The sequence below is a fragment of the Fukomys damarensis genome, unplaced genomic scaffold (assembly GCF_012274545.1).
Source record: "Fukomys damarensis isolate Sample0158 unplaced genomic scaffold, DMR_v1.0_HiC HiC_scaffold_21, whole genome shotgun sequence".
In the NCBI taxonomy this organism is placed as follows: Eukaryota; Metazoa; Chordata; class Mammalia; order Rodentia; family Bathyergidae; genus Fukomys; species Fukomys damarensis.
Window position 1 is genome coordinate 31459235 of NW_022900933.1, and position 6475 is coordinate 31465709.

The window sequence follows — 6475 nt, forward strand, 5'->3', positions numbered from 1 at the left end:
AAAAAAATCAATTTTCTTTAAACAGTACATGCTGGCTGACTGGTTTAGAGAGCCTGAGTCCCAATTGGTCATTTCAAACCTGTGGAGCCACCTCATAGAGGTGCCACTCCTTCCCTCGCCCTCCTCCCCTACCTCCCTCCTCCTCCAATTCCCTTATCCCATTTTTCATTATCATTGATATTATTAATCATAGTTCATGTTATGGCATATAATGTTTATATTAATTGAGGTTATTAGGTTTCTGTACGTGGCATATCATTATTCTACTCATTTTTCCCTTCCCCCTCTCCTCCTTGCCCTTCTTCCCTTGAACTACTTCCTTATAGCAAGAGATCAAACCCTTTGTCCCCTTCTATCCATCCTTTATTATTCTCTTTGTATTTTGCTTCACTCAAATGAGAGATACCATTTAAGCTTGTGTGTCTAGTTTATTTCACTCAATATTATATATTTTCCAAATGCATCCATTTTCCTACAGATTTCTCAAATTTGTCATTCTTTATAGCCAAGTAGTGTTCCTTTCTATATAGATATCACATTTTCTTTGGATACACAGACTGCTTCCAGGATTTAGCTGTTATGAATTGTGCTGCTATAAATACTGGTATGCATGTATCACTGTAATATGATGTCTTAAACTCTCTGGGGAAGATACATAGCAGTATAACAGGGTCATGTGGAATTTCTAATTTCAGTTCTTTGAGAAAACTTCATATGACTTCCATAATGCTTGTACTAGTTCACATTCCCTTCAACAATGAAGGAGAGTTCTTTTTTCGCCATAACTTTTTAGTATAGCTTGAAGTCAGGGATTGTCATGCTTCCTGCTTTGCTCTTCGTGTCCAAAATTTATTTTGCTCTTCTAGTTATCTTCTGGCTCCATATGAATTGTAGGATTGTTTTCTCCAGCTCTGTAAAGTATGCTTTTCATCAATAGGGTTGATATTTTGATTGGTACTGAATTAAATCTGAATAATAGTTTTGTAAGTATGGCTATTTGACAATATTGGTTTTGCAGGAGAAGGGGACATCTTTCCATTTTCTGAAATCTTCAGCCTTCTTCTTTCCCTCCTCCTCCTCCTCTGTACTGTAGTTTTCTTTGTAGAGGTCTTTCACTTCTTTGATTAGGTTAATTCCTAGGTATTTCATTTTTCTTGAAGATATAGTGAATGGTATTGTTTTCATAATCTCATTCAGTTCAGTATTGATGCACACAAATGTTATGATTTTTGGATGTTGATCTTATATCTTGCTACATTGCTGAAGTTGGTTATTAATTCTAAGTTTTTTTGGTGGAGTCCTTTGGATATTCAATGTAGAGTATCATATCATATGCAAGTAATGATCATTTCAGTTCTTTCTTCCCTCTATGTATCCCTTTTATTTCTTTCTCTTGCTTAATTGCTCCAGCTAATGTTTCACGTACTATGTTAAATAGAAGAGGTGATAAGGATGTCCGTATCTTGTCCCTGATTTCAGGTGAAATGCGTTTCATTTTTCCCCATTTAGTGTCACAAGCCGGCGACGCAGAGCACTGTCCAGCATTGCCTCAAACCTGAAAGAGCAGCGGGGTGGAGATGGGGCAGAGAGAAAGGAAGGACGCCAAGACAAGAGTCTGATCAAGGCGACGTTTATTGCCGGCAAGCACCGGCCTTTTAAAGCAAAAAAACCACAAACTATTATGGGATGGGTTTACCATAGTAACTGAAAGGTCACACAGGAAAAGAGCAAACAGGTTCACCAACCAGACAACCACACATCTAAAGGTCAGAGACAAGAAACTGTAACTTTCAGGAATTCCACAAAGGAAACGCACCACCTGCTAAACTGGAGAAACTTAACACGTATAGAGTTACTAAAGTTAACAATACTTACAACCAATACTCATGATCCCCACAATTTAGTATGATGCTAGTTATTGGTTTGTAATAAATAGCTTTTATCATATTCAGGTATGGTCCTTCTGTACCTGTGTTATTCAGGATTTTTATCATGAAGGAGTGTTGAATTTTGTCAAAAGCCTTTTCTGCATCTATTGGTATGATCTAATGGCCTTTGAACTTGCTCTTGTTTATGTGATATATTACGTCTATTGACTCATGTATGTTTAACCATGCTTCCATCCCTGGGATAAAACTTACTAGATCTTGATGTATCATCTTTTTGATAATGTGCTGCATTCTCTTTGCTAATATCTTGTTTAGGATTTTTGCATCTATGTTCATTAAGAAGATTGGCCTATAGTTTTCTTTTTTAGCTGGGTCTTTATCTGGTTTGGGGATCAGGGTGATACTGGCTTCCTTAAATGAATTTGGGAACACTCCATCCCTTTCAATTTCTTTGAAGAGTTTGAGCCATATTGGGGATACAATATACTTAAAACTTTTATAAAATTCAGCAGTGAATCCATTAGGTCCTGGGCATTTTTTAGATGATATATTTTTTATTATTGTATCAATTTTGCTTGTTATTGTGTTGTTAGGCATATTTATGTCTTCTTGGATTAATTTTGATAATTTGTATGTGTCTAGGAATCTGTTTCTTCAAAATTTGCTGATTTTTTGTAATGTAATGTTTTTGAGGTAGTCACCATCTTCTGTATTTCGACAGTATCTATTGTGATTTCACCTTTCTCATTTCTAATTGCATTGATGTGAGTCTTTTTTCTCTCCAGCACTAATACAAAGCATGATGAGGTGGCTCTTTTAGCAGCAGCAGTTTCAGATCCAGAAAAAGGTGACATGAATTTCATATGGCTAAATCAGTGATAAAAACATCATTTTCTTCTTCTTTCAAGGAGGCAGGAGAGATCTTTTGAATGTCCCTATTAACCCTAATGATTTTTTAAAACATAGTCATCCATCCAGTCATTCCTTAGTTCAAGTGTCCAGAGTGCTAGGTGCAGCAACCTTTTAATTATGGGCTTTTGGATCAAAGCCAATGTAGGTTTGATTTGTTCTTTGTTCTTTCCTATCTTGGAGACCTTAAGCAAGTTCTTAACCTCCTTGAACTTCAGTTTTCAGCTTTAAAATGGGGCAAAAATACAAGACCATGTTCAAAGGAGGTGTGATCATATATCCCCTACCAGGTGTCAGTGTGCAGTAGGCTTTCAAGGAAGGTTAGGTCACTTTCTCTGACTCTCTCTTTTTGGACCACAAAGCACTGACTGGCTGATACTGCAAATGTTCATGGCCAAGCCCACACCAGTCTAGAGAATGTGAAATAGGATGCTACCTCGAGAAGGGCCTGAGTCCCGAAATAAATATACAAACTAAGACCCAGAAATACTAATTTACCCGTGATCATACAATACAAAGCAGAATTTGGAGCAGTACTCAGGTTTCCTAACTTTTGCTCCAGGATTTCTTCACCTTTCATTACTGGTAGTCTTTAACTATACTGATTATTGTTATTATTCTTATTATTAATTTTACTATTATTTTATTGAACCCAGATTCCCTAATGCTAAGCATGCATTATGCCACTGACCTATTACACCCCAGCTCTTTAACTATCCTTTAATGTAACCAACTTCTTTGAGGATGTCAGGATTTTCTGCACATGTCTGGAATTTCCAGGGAATTCAGTAAATCATGAAAACACCTGGGCTTGTCTTGTGGCTTGTTTTACTATCTGCAATTTTTAACATATATCAGTATGCAGTTAGAACAAGAGTGAAAGAGCTGACTATGGCTTCAAATGTCAGTGTATTACAGAACAAGCAGAGATGCTTGCCGAAGTCCTGGACCTACAGGTCCTACTTCCACATAGCAGAGCCAGTGGTTGCAGGGTGTAATCAAGGAATCTACATTTGGAGACTCCCCCAGGTGATTTGAATGAGACATTATTACTTCCTCTGCAGCTCAGAGTGGTTTTTTTTTTAAAGCAGATATTAAGCTCTCCTAATATAAGCTTCTTCTCCTAACTATTCTTGCCTCAAAGTACTAAAACAATTGAATCAAGGCTGGAGACCAAGGATGTTCAACAGAGCTTTCTGCCTTCTTGGAAATGTCCTGTATATTTGTACTGTCCAATATGGCTGCAGCCACCTAGCTGCATTTATGCATTATTTGAAATTTGGCTAATGGTGATAAACTAAATTTTGAATTTTATTTAAATTTAATGTATCTAAATTTGCATTTAAATAACCACATGCAGCTGGTGGCTTTCATATTGCCCAGTATGGCTCTTGTTCTGCTCTGACTTGGCTACCAGTTTGCAAGAAAAACAGAGGATAGAGGGAAAAATTAAAATACCCACAAAAAAAATCAGAGTTTAAAAATTGAAATTTTGGTGGAGGCTGTACAGAGAAAGTTGGCCCCACTACCCTGATGTAGCCACTGCCAGAGGCAGAGCTCTTGAAAAAAGATGCTGCTTCCTCTTCCCACTCTCAAGTCTCCCACAAATGCTTCCCATTGGCTGAACTCAGCTAGATAACAGTTGACCAAGAAGACTGAAAGCACAGTGTGCAGGATACTCCCAGCATGTGGAAGAGACATAGCACTGAAAGGTTTAATAGCAGAAGAAAATGACTGGCACAAAAACATAATCTGATCTAAATCAACCAGGTGTATAAAAAGACACAATCAGAAAATTTGAGTATGCAATGGGTGTTAGATAATAAGGAATTATGAAGTTTCCGAGTTGACTATTTCTAATATACTGTATCTTTGGTATCTAGAAAGGCATACAAAGAAAAAAAAACAGTGGTGAATAAATTAATGAGATTGACCAAACTGTGTTAGGTGTCAAGCCCTAATTATGCATTTGTGGAAGTGTGTTTTACTGTGTTTACTAGTTTTCTGTTTGTGAAGAATTCTGTAACAGAATTTACTAAATGTATGGCTGGGGATATAGCTCCATGGTAGAGTACTCACCTAGCATGTGTGAAGCATGGGATTCAATCCCTAGTCGGGCAAAAGCAAAAGAATTTAAATAGATTTTTTCCCCACTTCATCACATGTGGTGAGTGTAGCTCCCCCCTACCCTGTCCTCTCCTTTAATCCATTCTTTTCTTCAAGATACCTAAGATTCAGATTTATGAGTAATATTCATGAACATTCGGTGAGATTCAGGAGAGTGTTAATCTATGGATAAGATGCCCAGTTATCCCATGGGAGGATTGCTCTAAGAAATATGCTTTTCTAAATTGTCAAATCTAAAGCTCTATTGAAAATTGGCTTAGGATGAGAAATTATGACTTCAAACAGGTGATCAAGATTTAACTTCAAATTAGAGTTTTTTGGGTCTACAATAAAACAATAATCTTGAAACAAACTTTTCTGAGAGAACACTTTTTTAAGATCATAGGGCAAAGAAACCTTATTATGTCTGAACAGTTTCTCTGTGTCCAGAAAATTAATTTGAGACAAAAGTCAGGAAGTCATTTCAGAGGATAAAATCAGGGTAAGGAAGCCAGAAGTAATCAACCCAGGCTGTGAGTCTAGGACCACGATTGCAACTCTAGATGAGCTAAGGGAGCAAAAAAAAAGTAGTCTACTTTCCCATTGCATCCACCATGGCACCAGGAGTGATCAGAATCTGTAGCAAGAACAGCTGAGAGATGGACTGTGTGACCCGGCTTCCTACTGTCAGGCTCTGCTTGCAAGATGAACACTTGTTTCTGCACCTTGTTGGGCAGCGGTGGATGCTGCTTGACTCCAAAGCTTCCGTCAGAGCACAGAAGCAAAGGATGGACAATTGGGGCTGGGTCACATGCACAGATAGTAGCTGGGGGATTGGTCAGGAACCCATATCCTCCCTGGTTTGAGCCATGTAAGCTTCTTGTATCTCCAGAAGAGATGTCAAGTTTCAACCAGAGCATTCCTGGAAGGTTCAGGACTGGGAGAAGCATGAATTATTTGATCATCTATATTGTCCCACAGAACAACAAACACATTGGCTCCTTCTTTGGTGTACATTTAAGACCTGCTATTGCAAAAAGCTTTCTGGGAAGAAAAGAGGGTAGATGGGGGTGCAAGATGAAATGAAAGTTGGTAACCTAGGCCCACAAAGTGTCTCCTGGCTGCTTTTTTTCCTGCGTATGGGTCACACTTTCTTCTTTGCATTATTCATAATTTCTGGTTGAAAACTTGACAGTTTAGATTATGTCACAGCAGCTATTGATTCTGATATACTTTTCTGATTTTTAGCAGGGTTGGGTAATTTAAACTGGTCTCCCCACAAGAGTGTATCTGCTGCTGTTTCTATTTGGTTTTACATTCTTCCTTTTAGTTTTTAGTCTGGCTTCCCAGATGTCACTCCTGCAGGGACTCATGATCATCAGAACTGTGCTTGTTCAGCTGCTGGCTCCTGAGCTTCTCCATGCTGTGGAGGGAGAGCGGTTCCCTCAAAGACCAGCTTCACTGGGCCTAGTCTTCCCCTTCTTTCTGGCTCTCACTCCTTCTCAGGGTGGTTTCCAATCAGCCAGAGCCTTTCTATGACTTTCTGTTCCAGGGTCTCCACATTACACCCC